At 41.2% G+C, this 12,094-nt stretch overlaps 1 protein-coding gene across 2 annotated transcripts in view; it reads left to right on the top strand.

Moving 5' to 3' along the window:
* The first annotated feature begins 7,864 nt into the window (after positions 1-7,864).
* Positions 7,865-12,094, top strand: part of cicb (capicua transcriptional repressor b) — a 47,002-nt gene continuing 42,772 nt past the window's right edge. For both annotated transcript variants that reach the window (XM_042489284.1, XM_042489283.1), the window contains exon 1: positions 7,865-8,065. The gene's annotated coding sequence lies outside the window, so the exon portion shown is untranslated. The remainder of the gene's footprint in view (positions 8,066-12,094) is intronic.

Below are 12,094 nucleotides of genomic sequence, written 5' to 3'. Positions count from 1 at the left end.
GTGAGCTTATCTCATCCAATAAATTGAGTTGGGGTGCCTTAAGGGTGGGCTTGTTTCCATTTTTTATTGTATATTTTTAGTATACAACATGGCAGTATCTGTATTTTAAAACACACTAAAACTGAAGAACCAAGCTATAGACATTAAAATCATTATATCAGAGATCCTATTAAATGTGCACTTATAAAAGGCTAACTTGGTAGATTTATGGGTGAGAGCATACATTTTGGGTTTGATCTTTTATAAAGTAACAAATGTGGGGCCAAACTATTGTTTTGCAGCTCATGAATAAGCCTCACATCTTTGCATTGAAGTTCTGAGTCAAGTCACAAGTCCTAATCTTTGAATTGGAAGTCCCTTAACAAGTCATAATTCACTTTTCACAGATGTAATGCCATTTTTAACAATAGAGTAAAATGTAAAATTTACTAAAATCATAGATGCATCTTAAAATTTGTGTTTATTTGTGAAAACAAGTTTAAGTAACTTAACTGTTAGGCTAACATTAGCTAAGCATTAGCTCATTAACTATGTTAATATTAGCCTTGACTCACTATTCAATGTGCATATTCAATTTTTAAACAAAGTTGTTGCGGCTACACAGTGGCGTGTCCAGACTTACGTGGGTGGCCCAAGTTTTGCACTCTTATGCAGGGATGGCATGAATTCTAGTTGAAGTGTGAAAGGCGGAGAGACGGGGATGACATGCAGCAAAGAGCCACGGTTAGAATCAAACCTGCGCTGCTGCAACAAGGATGTAGCCTTTGTGCGTGGGATGTCCACATCTCTAGTTATTGATCCACACATTTTGCAAACTGCAATATTTTGTATTGATCAGTTTCTGTACTCACATAAAATTACCTTTGGCATCATTTTTTCCAACCTGCGCTCAGTAACTTAATGTTAATTCTTCATGGTTCTCTCTGCAACTCGATTGGATGCGGTCGCGTGGTTCAAATGAATCAGATCATTCTTGAAAGTCAGTGTAGACATGCTGGGAATGAAAAGCGTTAATTTCAGTTGACTCATTAAATAAATTTCAGTTGACTCATTAAATAAAGGAAAATAAATGTATCTGTGCCACACTTTCAAAAAACATACTTTTTAATCTTTGGACTTATGTGGGAAAGTATTTTCAAGTCAAAAGTCTCAAGTCATAGTGAAGTCACGAGTTATTGATGTTGAAGTTCAAGTTGCAAATCTTTTTGATTTTGTCAAGTCGAGTCTAAAGTCATTAAATTTGCAACTTGAGTCTTACTAAAGTCCAAGTCATTTGACTTGAGCTCACAACTCTGCAAAGCAGAACCAGTATGTGTAATGTCGATATTTGGAGTAGTATTTTTCCTCATACACTCCTTATATACAGTTACAGTATGAAGCTACTTAATTAACTGGGCAAGTGCAAATGTTTAAATAAAATGCAAAAATACTGAAGTGTGAAGGGGCGGGCTGGGTGAAAAAGGTTTGAAGAAGCTTATTAACCACTCATTCTTCATCTTGTTCGGCAGGAATCTGTGTGTCCAAGAACGCCTGTCCGAGAGAGGCCTGTCTTCAGCTCCGGGACATGACGTGGACCCTGAGGAACAGCTGAGTGGTGTTAAGTTACTGTGAACAAGAATGCAGTGAGCACAAGGGCCTACTGTTGTCCATACCGCAGCTTGTATGGATGCCGGCCTTCTGTGCCACCTCTTTAATGATGCTATGATGTCCTTTTTTGCTTCTTCCAGCCCCTTAGCAGTGACACATAGCCAGTTGCATCATTACATAGTATACAGAGGTTTCTATACATTTCTGTCCACATGTCCTTTGTGGTGGCACAGCTTTACCCAAATCCTTGGAGGTTTTATCTCCAGGTTTAATACCAGTGTTGGCTGGCATGATCTCCCCTAAATCCCTAACCTTGCACGCTCTGTGTGCAGCATTTATCACACGTTATTAGACATCATGACTCCTTGCTGCCTTTTCCTGTAAGCCACAGGAGCAGACTTGTCCTCTGCTGACACATGATACACAAAGAGTCCCTGCATTCCCTCAGTAACACATTACTGTTACTAAAAGCCCAAGGTAAAGAGCGCACAATTTAGTGGGGGAAAAACAAGTAAAAGTACAAATCTATTCTGAGACTCTTATGTAAAGATGCTTTTGTAGAATTAACCTCAGCTCCAGGTAGCCTGTGGAAGTTCGATGGCTGAATATGAAATGTTCCTAAAAGCTGGACTAAAGCAACGTCAGACATCTTAATTTCTATTAGCCTAAATATGATAAAAAAAATAACGAAAACAGTATTAAAGGTAAAGTGTTAAATTTAGGGGGATTTGGTGGCATCTAGCAGTAAATTGTTGACTGCAACCAGCTAAAACTTCTCCCAGCCAGAGTTCCTTCAGTTTTCATTAGTCAGGAGGTTTTTATCGAGAGACAAATTATCCGTAGCGGTCTCTTCCTTTCCAAAACAAACAGACCCCATTATTTAAAGTGATCAAAAACTGACTAAAGCTGTTTAATTTTAGAAATCTGTGTATTTCCAATGCATTTTGGCATGAAGCTGCAGGCTGCTCGTCCAAATGTGAAGTCACCTTTTTTCTCTGATAACTTGAGATCCAGACGAAGGTTTCACCAGAGGCCAAATAATCCACAAAGGTCTATTCCTCTCAAAAATAAACAGATCCGGTGATTTTAACCGCTAGAGACACAGAATAAAGCACTTTCACGTTACATCCAGCACATCTTCAGCACTGCTCATTGCAGTTGGACTTCTTTCTACAGTAGCCAACGCGAAATTCGAATGACCATATACGGAGCCAGTGTTTTGTTTTTCCATTCTGGGCTACTGTAGAAACATGGCGGAGCAACATGTCGATCTCCATAAACAGAGACCTGCTCCGTATGTAGATATAAATGGCTCATTCTGAGGTAAAAAAAAAACTGTTCTTATTTTCAGGTGATTACATACTAAAGAAAACGTCAATTTCTGACCACATATACCCCTAAATCTTACATACTGGTACTTTGAACTACTTAAATAAAGTCATGAACATTGGGTAAAGTATTATAGAAAAATAAAGGAAAAGTTTTGAACATTAATTGATAAAAATGTGTGGGAACCCTGTACAAAATAGTGACACCATTGGCATTTACATTGGTTCCCTATGAGCCTCGCTCATTGCAAATCTGTCTGCCACCGTGTATGATCTCCTTGGAAAATTAAGACTCGATATGGCACAAAGGAAGTATGTCTTCCATTGTTCAACGGAAACAGGAGCGAATAGTGCTTTTGTCTTCCCCAGAAGGTCTCGGTAGCCATCCCCAGTTACCAAAGATGATCTGTAAGTTCTTCACAGTTACTATCTTCATATGTGGACCTGGAACAACCACAGTAACTATGGAAACCGTGGTAGTTTCTTGGCTCTAAGGTGAAACAGAAAGTGATCTGCTTGTCTTTGCAACAGCGCCGCCAACTATAATACTACTTGGAAAACCGGGGGGGGGTGAAAAGTTGTCTGTTTCCACTTTAAATCCAAGGCCATCTCTCTTGATTCAATTTCTTTGGTTAAAAAGGATCCATAGCTGCAGGGACAGTTAAAGACCGGCTCTTAAGTGAAACTTGGTAGATAACTTCATGGTAGTACACGTGGAAATCCACACTGAACCCTCAGAATCTGAGTTTTATTGTTGGTTTTGATCGTTTTATTGGAGTGCACCATCTCCATGACTGCAAAGCTGTTGTTTTGAGAACCTTTTAGTCTCCTAGTTATTTGTTCATCACTTGTGCAGGGTTTTATGGGGCGTACGTGGTCTCACTGGGCTGAGTGAGAGGTCAATGTGAGGGTCAGAGGTCATGCTACTGTGAGCGTCTGCTGAGGTGACAGACTTTCCTGATGTGCTTCTGGCTTTGTGTGGAGTTTGAGGGTTAGTTTACATTTAGTTTACAGACTAGTAAACTCAAAATTATCTAGATTTATGGGCATTTTTATTTCACTTTCAAGTCAAATTACCACTCTGTCAAGCTCAGTTTGTTGTGTTAATCTCTCTTTTCATTTAGACTCTCAGTGTTTCCATACTGTTCCTCTCTCTCTGTTTTCCTCTGCTGCTGTCTGCACCTGAAGCCCATCTGATAGCAGAGCCCAGCAGGAGAGGAGGGTCTCTGGTGTTTGACTGACAGACCAGTGATGAGCACGCAGAGAGGGGGTAAAGGGTGAAGGTCAAAGGTCAGGCTCCCATGGAGAGGGGGAGAGCAGAACTGGGGGAAACAGAGAGGGGGGGACTTGCTAACGAGGTGGGGTGGTCGTTGGTGTTACATGCAAGCAGAAGAGATGAAAAGCAGCAATAAAAAAAGACATTTGGGTCATCAGGGAATGTATGAAATTTCATCCCAGTCCATTCAATAGTTGTTGAGATATTTTACTCAAAACTTGAATATATGGACATCATCATTGTACTTTTATCGGGGGACAACATCTAGTGTGCCTTGTTCTGTATCTCGATTATAACTTTTATATTCTGCACTGCAGAGCCTGCAGGAATGCAACAATAGTCCAGGTCCAGTCCACATATGTAGTGCACATGCCTGGCTGCAGAATCTGTGTGTATTTAAAAACTGAGAGCTGTTTGAACAGTGCAGCAACTTTAAACGTTCCTGTGTTTTCCAGCTATTTTCAAGTCTCATTATTAATCCTACCGACATATAAAATATTCCTTCAAAGGACCCTCAACAAAAGCAACCAACCACTTTGGTTATTGGTGTAAAGCTGTACATACAGCTTGTAGGACTGCATCTCCTCCATCCTGGTTGGTGATATGCATCTCTTTACATATGTTTACTATACCCAGAGCAATGATGGGCCCAGGCCAATATACTGGCTGATATTAGTTTATCACAGATAGACTGGTATCAGCATATAATACAGTATGTCTGACAACAAGTGCAGAAGATTTATGAGGCCGTTAGGAAGCAGAGTGTGTAATACATAGTTTGTCCACCAGAGAGCACTGACAAGTTAATTTTTAGAGTAAAATGTCCAGCTCCTTACATGTTCTAGTCACAGTTCTTTAATAACCAAATTCAAACTGTTGCTTTGAATTTGCTGTTGCTTTGAACACAACATATATGCTTTTATATATATGTTGTGTGTTTATCTAAAAAGGAAATATATGTATCAGCCAATATATTTTGTTCGATTTTTTTAAACTCAAATATCAGTAGCAGTATAATACTCAAAAAAATGGATTATCATCCTTCACTTTTACTTTGGAAACACAGTATGAGCGCTTCCATCTTACTGGCTTTGAGCTGCCGATATGGGAAAAAAAACAGACGTAGATGAGGAAAGATGGATAGAGATCTGTGTAGTAGACATTAAATTTATTTAAAAATTGTAAAGATACTACATCTGCTGATTGAAATATTGTAGAGTAGATTTTCCAAATCTTTTTGGCTTTTGACGCTCCAAAGACACAATTCAAAACTTTTCCATGACTTTTCAAGGAAACATTTTTTTTCCTTGCCGTACTTGCCCAGTGGTTTTCCGACATATCAGTGGGAACACGGGGAGAATATGAAGAAATCTACATGATGATAAATGAAATGTCACATATATACAGATTGGAGCAACATTTTGTCGATAGCTACAGAAAATTAATTTAAGTCAAATTCAGTTAATTTCAAGTAGTTTTTAAAGCACTTTTTTTCTTGATGATAACATTGTTTTCTGCTGAGAATTGTGCAAATTCATATATGAAGCAAATACATGCTATCAGGGCCTAAAATTAACTTTTTTTTAATCAAATGGTCATTTTTATTCAGGCATGTGATTGGCACAAAAACAGCAGGAAATTAGAAGCAGGGAGCAAAAATTAGAAATAATGGCAAGCACAGCCCTTAATCGCTTATTAGTTTTAAACATTTTTTAATTTTGAATAATTTTCTTATTGTCAAAAATTAGAACATTTTATTTAATTTACTTTTCCAAGGAACAATTTTTTTTTAAGTTTAAAATAAAAAGATTTTCAAGGTATTCTAGTACTAATATTTTTGAATGTCAATCAGCTCCTGTGAATCCTGGAAAGATTAGTATATGAATTTCATTAAACAAAACAAAATCCCATGACTTTTCCAAACACTTTTAGTGATTTTGTACAAAATCCATGACTTTTCTAGGCCTGGAAGATGAAGTTCTTGAAGCTCTGAAGTTCTGACTTCTCCAGGTTTTCCATGACCATTTATTGATTTAATGAATTGCTAAATGCCTGAAAACAAAGCAGTATTTTACAATAAATTGCAACGATCATGGAAAGGCCTAAAGGAACTAAATTAACTTTTTTTTTAATCAAATTGTTCCCCGTTGAAAAGTGTAAGTTAATAAGTTGCAGTGTTGAAGAAATACCACTAGATGTCACTCTACATCAAGATTTGATCAATATCCAGCCTCCCCATCCTCTGCCTTTCTCCTCTCTCTCTACGCACGCACGTGCACACACACATGCAAACACACACAAGTGGTAAACACACTTACAAAATATACAGCTCCTTTCAGCCAATCAGAACTTCCTTCTGTTTTTAGGTCTTCACACCTCTTTCTTCCCATCATTGAGTTTGAGTGAGAGATCAGCATGCACGCATCAGCTCACACCATCAGGGGGCGCTGCTCCGGTGTGATCCCGCATGGCTGTGTGTCTCAGCATGAGTCTGGTTTTCTACTACACACACAGCAGCGGATTATGTAATGTTTACTATTATGGCAATATATCTTCAGCGCGATACTGTGCTTTCTCTTTTTCTGTCCAGAGGTAAAGGTCACTATGTCGTACATCAAAGTTATCACACGTGTACGATGCCCGACTCCCGCACGTGCCATCATCTCAAGCGTGCACATCTTTCAGTCAGCTCTCAGCACACCGGTTCGTCTCGAGCACCGCTGCCTGCAAGTTACAAACACGGGGTTAGCCGAGTTTACGCCAGACCACGCCCTCTCGGTCCAGCTGGTGGCAACACTTGTGATGACATCACCGCCGCGCGCGCCCATTGGCTCCGAGACGTCGTACACCTGCCCAATCGCCTGCCGGTGAAGTGACGTCAGCCGAGACCGGTCCCGTTCACTTTCAATGGAGGGGGCGGGGCGGAGAGATCACCGACGTCAGAGCCAGCGGGATGCTGCGCCGGGATTGGCTGGATGCGGTGAAAGTCAGCGTCTGTTGCTGAGAGAAAAGGGAGAGGGAGAGCGGTTTGCGAGGGGCACTGATGCGTCGGCTGCACCACAGAAGAGTTACACTGCTCCTAAACTAACTTTCGACACGCGCATTTGTGCTCATCGCTCTCCAGTGTCAACGCTTTCACTCTCCTCCTTTTAATAATACCACAAAATAACTCAAAATGCACTTATTGCAACCGTTTGTATCTTTGGCATCAGAGCACAAACAGCCGCATTGTGGTGCTTTAATCTTGCTGCACTGGCTTTAGTGTGGAGAAGCAGAGAGGTTGATGCATTACCACCGTCTGCTCAGGGATGGCACTTGTGCTGTCAATTATGGTAAACATACTCCTTTTGAGAAGGGGAGGGGGCATTTGTGCCTTTCTATTGGTTCTCGGTGATGTGCTCCCTCCTCTCAGCCCTCCCTCATGCTGTTCCTATGGTTCCCAAAGCTCTTATTGGATACTGTAAAGTTTGGGACAGGACACCGGTCTGGCTCAGCATCCCTGCCGCCATTGGCTGCATCCCTCCGTCCGTCAACTGGACTTTGACAGCCCGCCACGCCCTCTGCTCTGTGGCGCCGGCGCTAATTGGCTACTGTACCTGTCAGCGACCTCTGATTGGTCGGCTCGCCCAGCTGTTAGTGGTTCATTCACCATTTTGTGACTGTAGTGGAAAAGAAGACCGATAGTTTTTTATAGCCTTGTTTGAGTTTCTGTGGGGGAAAGACATGTTTTGCGGAGCAAAAGTAAAGTGTGAGCCCGGACCGCACAGTCGTCAGAGCCGACAGCCGAGGGATGTTACCGAGAGTTGTGCCAGCCTCCTCAGCAGCAAAATAGGACCATAAATCTTTCTGTGGCAAAGGGAAAAGCTCTGTTTGGGTGAGTTGGAACTTAGTTAACCAAAGGTAGATAAGATCAACTGGCACGATTTTACCGTTTTTCAGGAGCAACGGGTGCGCACGAGACGAGAATCAACTGCCAACGGTCGGTCGGTCGGTTGCTCCGACACCGTCCGAAGAAATGGAGTGACACCGCTTGCGAGCCGAGGAAGAGCCGAGAGAAAGGGGAGGGGTGTGGGGGGGTGTAACAGCCTAAAAACTTTCTCAAATGTTTTACCGCAGTCCCACGAAAACACAAGAGCTTCCCTCGGGTGACATTACAATACTGTAGTTATTGTTGAGTACTTTTCCTTGACCTCAGTTTGCGAGTTTCGCGTGGAGCAGCGCTAGCGTAGTAAAAGCAATCGACCTATTTGCAGCATTGCAGCCCAAATGTTTACTAATAGCAACGCAGGCTAATTTATAAAATGGACCCGGGAGAAAATGGAAAACAACAAGACTGTGTCCCGTTTCCTTGTGGTCTGGCTGACGGTGTTATTATGTGGGTACTACTAGTCTGCGTACTACGACTACTACAACCACTACTAACGTTACTGAGCTGCTTACTAGAGCGAAACACCAACACGGGAAGATTCCTGCTTTTTCCCCCAAGTTTTTAAAAAAAATCGCACAGACTGAGTGTCACTTTCACGGCTCCATTAAGGAAGCATCTGTGTGTTCTCACCAGGCGTTGTAGTGAATGTTTGCATGCCAAACATGGTTGTAAGAGGGAGAATTAGGCCCGTCTAGTCTAATTAAACGTCACTTGAAACCGGGTGTTTGTGTTTGTTACCGAGCACCGTACAGCAGAGTAGACCGGCTGACTGCCTCGAGTCATAATACTCCTTTGACATTGTGTAGCGCCTCTCGTAGTACTCGCAGAGATCAGCGCAAAGAAGCCGGGGATGCATTCGGTGTTTTCTCGGCTTTTCCCCCGCCGACACTCCACTTTTCTGCACTGCAATCAGTGTCGATGCACCCTTGACATCTCTGAATGAGCAGTTTTTAACAGTTTGGTCATATTTCTCTGCGGGTGTATTTTCAGTCACAGGAAATGAATGCTTGTTTTTGAGATTTGGACTCAAGTGTCCTCATCTGTCCTGCAGATTCTACACAGAGGCATGCATCTCTCTTATCTTCACACTTCTCTGTGCAGAAGACAAATCTCTGATGGTGTAGGCACCTTTGCATATTGTAGAGCAGTTGGTCATTGATGTGGCATTGGCAGTTCTGCCATTTGGTCCCAAACAGGAACAGTCACCTCTGATCCATGCTAGAGCCTCCTGATCAATATGGGCCAGAATGCAAAAAAAAAAATCCAGGCCTAAACGTTTCTCTTTTATTGATATAATATCTACAGTCAGAAATGCCACCCACTAAACAGCTGCCAGTATTCAAACTACGTCACAATGGATGTTCTCCATAACAAGCGCAGTCACACACTTGCATGCTCACACACTTCACAGCTCGGCCTCTTGCTACACCTAAAATACCTCTTAATGTTTTCATCTACTCGTCTCATGTTGCATGTATGATCACATCCCACTCAGTCATTAGTGCATCAACCGAAGTGTGTGTGTTTAACAGAGAGCATGTTGTTTTTTTGCTGTTTCATGTGTGAGTGTGTTCCCTGGTGACCCAGTTAAGGGCAAAGCCTCCCTGCCATGCTGGAGAGTACGAAGGCCACGGTAGGCTTCACGATCACATACGGTCTTCCTCCACGTTCCTCTTTTTCCATCCCTGTCCCCGTCACTGCAGCCCTGCGCCCATGCAGACACCCATAAAATGCTTTTAGGAGAGGGATGAGCTGCAGTGTGCCTAGTAACTACATATACACTCACACTGACATACAGTGCAAATGCAGCGTTGAACAACGTACACACAACCTGAAGACAGCTGCATACAGTTATCTACTTTTTGTGCCATAAGCAACTCAAATGCCCCCATGTCTCCCACACACGCATCCTGTGCCATGTTGCGGTGGGGCATAGGCGACCGTATATTCTCAACATATGACTGGATAAACTGGTATTGAGGTGTATATCTATTAGGATTGTATAGCCGAGTAATAAATACTGTACAACTTCTTCTTGTAGTGTTGACACTGAGATGAGATTTCCTCATGAAAATGTTCGTTCTGTGTGTGCCTGTGTTTGGCACATACACGCACCTGTGTCCAACCTGCTAACAAATCATCAGCAGGGTGCCCTTTGCATGATTACGTATATTTTTAATCTCAAAATTCAATATGATGAAAGTAATTTTTATTTATTTTTATGTTTTGTTTTACAAAAACGCAAACATGGACCAGTGTGTGAGCTTCTGCATGTGTGTGTGTGTGTGTGTGTGTGTGTGTGTGTGTGTGTGTGTGTACGGGTGTTTATACGGCACAATGAATGCGTGAGTGTGAGACGATATGTAGGTCCAAGGGAGATTTTAACAGTGTATGCATGACTGCACTGTAAATTCCATGGAGAGCGTTTAGTGTGTGTGTAAAGTTTGATGTTGCTGTGCTGTGGAGGGGGTTGCATTGTGTGCTCGTGTGTGTGTTTGTGTGTGTGTGTGTGTGTGTGTGTGTGTGTGTGTGTGTGTTGGGTGAAACAGCATCTTTTTGTTATTTAAGGAGGAGTCCTGTCCAACGCAATGGAGACGATAGCCGTCGATTATCTGTCTATTCAGTATTTACAGTAGATTTAGACCAGAGCAGAAAATATCACACTCTTAACTTGCTTTAGTGCTGGAAGGTGCAAACGTCTTGAATCCCCTAAATTATGACTGAGTTCCTCTCCGCTTTGTCTGAATGCAGCCCAGAGGACGATCAGGATTCTCCAACAATTTACTTTAGATTTTTAGTCCGGACAACTTATGCACGAAAACCCAAAACCCAGAGAATAGCTACAAATAGCTAACAAACATAAAGAGTTAAAGGTCTGCAGTTATTCTCACATTAGGGGAGGTTTGTGGAGTGCACGCTATACATAATGCTTTGATCTTTTAGGCAAGAATTGGGACTATGTGAAATGTTAAAATCCTGTGCCAGTTATTATATGGCAGCACTGAAATTATAGACGCTTCCTGCTTAAATTCATGGACATGTCCCTGTAATTTAGTGTAACACATTTGGTGTTTTTGACAGTATTGGTATTTTGTCTGCAATTTCAGATGAAATTCTGTGGATAAAACAATTGCTTGTCCTCACAACAAGGATGCATTTACAAATGGTACACATGGTTGAAGACTTGAAATGTTTTCCCTCAATTTAACCCTTAAACACCTGCCTACCACCTATCAGTTTTCTTGTGCTGAGTTCAGAACTCCTTTACAATCATTTAAACCACTGAACCCGAGAAAATGGGTTTGATTTCTTTCAAAAACATAGGGAAAAACATAAAGAGCAACTTGGCAAGTAAACTACAAATTACAGAAATATGACAAAAAATTACTTGAAAATATTATTAGAAATGGGTTTTTTTTTTTCAAAAAACAAATACAAAACATCAAGGGAAAATTTCCAGGAAACTATACTCATAAATATTATAATAGATAGTAGATTATTTTTAGCACTTTCTTCTGATCATTTTCTTGTTTGTTTCTTCATTACTTTTTTTAAAACTTATTTTTAGGTAATTTTCTTGAAACATTTTGTAATTTCTTGTGAATATTTTTTAAGTTGTTTGTTACCTTCTTTCCATGTTTTTGAAAAAAAAAAAATCAAGCCACTTTGCTCAGGTTTTAAAGGGTTAACTCAAAAACTTATGAGGCTTTCACTGATAAAGGAAAAGTTTTCAGACTGGTTAGACACTTGCACTAAATGCCCAGCACTAAAAATAAAGATAGGCCCATGTGTAATTCTGAAACTCCTCTGTTATCTACATGTCGTGCACTTACTCTGTTGTGCGGTCCAGTACCTTCGAAGTTGCAGAATGTGAATACACACAAATGCCTGCTCCTGGCTTATCAGCCCGAGCTTAGAGCATTTTGGAACGCCATAAGCATGACCAAACACATTTTTCAAAGCTAAGATCAGATC

This window comes from Plectropomus leopardus, chromosome 7, assembly GCF_008729295.1.
Source record: "Plectropomus leopardus isolate mb chromosome 7, YSFRI_Pleo_2.0, whole genome shotgun sequence".
Lineage (NCBI taxonomy): Eukaryota > Metazoa > Chordata > Actinopteri > Perciformes > Serranidae > Plectropomus > Plectropomus leopardus.
Note: the sequence above shows the minus strand (reverse complement) of the source record. Positions and strands in the feature narration are given on the sequence as shown.